The following is a 2,556-nucleotide window of genomic DNA, read 5'->3' on the forward strand; positions in this document are numbered from 1 at the left end:
ATTTTTAAAGACTAAACGGTGAAGATTTATAATTTTCACATTCTATTTGTTTTTTTATCATTTTCTGCTCAAAGAAAGGCCAGGTGTGCACCCTTCCCGTTTAATCACTCAAACTTGTTTAGGTTGATGCCTATGACGTCACTTCCTGTTACCCGCCTGTCTAAATATACATCAGGACAACGTGCTGCAAATAAGTTCAGTGTGAAAAGCATTCCCCCACCCCATACAAACCACAGTTTTTCAAATAGTGTGAATGAGCTGCTCTTGGGAATTTATTCCCTTGTGTGAATCTCCTGAGTCAAGGGCATGTCACTCAGACTCCCTGCCTGAAGTCTCAAGGGAAATAAAAAAAAGGATAATGGTTGGCAAAAGAAGAGATTTATCCTCACAGCCATTCTTTTTTATGTAAATTAACCCATTTATTGCAGGCTAGATAAGTCTCAAATGGTAGCGCTTCAGTTCCTTGAGTCTTCTGATGGCAGACTTCACTGTAACAGCAGAAGTAGTGTTTGTAGGTCCAGACCCGACCAGCCACTGTTTTCATGCAGGAACCACAGTGCCAGATGCCAACGGCTCATCTCTTCATCTCAGTCTTGCCACAGAAGGAGCAAGTGTACTTGGCGTGCTGGCTGATTTCAATTTTCTTCACCATGTTCCAGAGGGAGGCACCATAGCGGGTCCCGTATTTCCAGATGATCCCGACCTTTTGGTGCGTTTAGCCATCTTGGCAGAACCAAAGCCAGAGCCCGAATTCACAGCCTTTCTTTACTTTGTTTTCTCCCTGAAGCTTCCAACCCAGAAGGCTCGTCCTCTCACCCGCCTATGGGACTCCTGTTTTTTCTCAATCTGCCAGAACCAGATTCTTCACTCAGGGTCACTACACATATTTTCTATAAAATTAGCTAAAATATTTTAAAAAATCAGACCAATGATGGGCTATTCCAGAAAAGCAAGACTAGCCTATATTTAAAAGAATAAGAGAGAGAGAGTGTGTGTGTGGGAAAGAAGAGAGGGTACACTCACCAAGGCATTTTGTATTATAATAGAGTGTGAAAAACAATTAAATTCAATTCCCTGCTTTTAAGTCAAACCCAATTCACAATTTTCCAGTAAGCGATGTGACCAGCCATGTGACCAGCCAGAGCCAAAAGGTTATTTTGTGGTCAATTTAATGCTAGACAAAATGTCTGTAATCCTTTGGTGACATCCAAAACATGCTCATACAGACTGCTTTTGCAGAGGACCTGGATTCAGGTCCCAGCCCGCACAGAGAGACTCACAATGGTTCATGCCGGTTTCAGGGGATCTGACACCTTTCCTGTCTTTCATGGGTGCCAGGCATGTGGCACACATACATACACACATAAAACTAAATAGATAAACCCTTCAAACATAATTATATACAAGAATGTAGATCATTCATGTAGCATACTGTATTATAAATCGCAACTTCTTGGTACTTATCTGGATTAGGTTTTTCTTTTTTTCTTTTCTTTTTGCATACTAAAACGTAAGTATTAAATTATTCATTCAGAAAATATTTCATCTTTATTATATTTCTGATAGTGTTCAAGGACAAGGCACAAAATAATCAGTGGAGACTTCGAGAAAAAAAATTAAACAATTCCCTGACTTAACCACAATAAACGGCCAGTCCAGTTGCTGTTTTAAACATAGCTCATGAGAAGGTGGGAAGCAGACAAAGGCGAAAGCAAGAAACCCAGTTAGAGGTTCTTGCTATAAATACAAGCAAGGCAGTGTGGACCAGGACGGTAGATTGGCTTAATTAATTAATTAATTAATTAATTAATGTGACTCTAAAAATTTATCGGAGCTGGTTGCACAATATTTACTTTGAGCAATTAAAGGAACAAAGATGTCATTAACTGAAAGGCAGAAAATCAAAGATTGAGACTGAGAGGATAAAAAATAAAATCTAGAATTCTGCTTTGGGCATTTCCTGCCCTCAAACTCTGTAAGACATGCAAGCATGGTATACATATGCACAGATGGGCCTAGGAATTCAGAGTTCAGCGGAAGTGCTGGAGGTTTTCTCAGCTGGACTTGGAAGTTGAACTTGAGAGACGTATTTATAGATGGCTGCCCACACAGACTGTAAGAAAGCTTTTTTTTTTTTTTTTTTTTTTTTTTTTTTTTTCATCATGCTGGTAACTATTCTACTGTCTTGATTTGAACCTGTCATTTGTTTGGCACTGTTACAAGTTTGGTGGGAATGAAGATGAGTATGGTCCTTGTTCTGTGACTAAATCCAGAGGTGGAGATAGAAGACAAACACTCTTTAGCACTATAAATGCTGCAAGAGCATGCTGGAATTGCTGATAAGGGAACACGTGGATGCAGGTATAAATAACTACATGTAGAAAGGGCAGAGAGGGTATTTGAGAAGTGTCTTGAGGGTTAAGAGTTCACTTAAGGGTAGTGACAGTCATCTCCTGCAGTGAAAATAGACATGGATGGGAGAGAGAATAGGAGGGAGGGAGGGAGGGAAAGAGGGAGGGAGGGAGGGAGGGAGGGAGGGAAAGAAGAAGGGAGGGA

General features: G+C 40.4%; 1 pseudogene; it reads right to left on the reverse strand.

Moving 5' to 3' along the window:
* Window positions 1–429: 429 nt before the first annotated feature.
* On the reverse strand, window positions 430–723 carry LOC127204949 (60S ribosomal protein L37a-like; annotated as a pseudogene).
* Window positions 724–2,556: the final 1,833 nt, after the last annotated feature.

Source organism: Acomys russatus, chromosome 21, assembly GCF_903995435.1.
Source record: "Acomys russatus chromosome 21, mAcoRus1.1, whole genome shotgun sequence".
NCBI classification, from domain to species: Eukaryota; Metazoa; Chordata; class Mammalia; order Rodentia; family Muridae; genus Acomys; species Acomys russatus.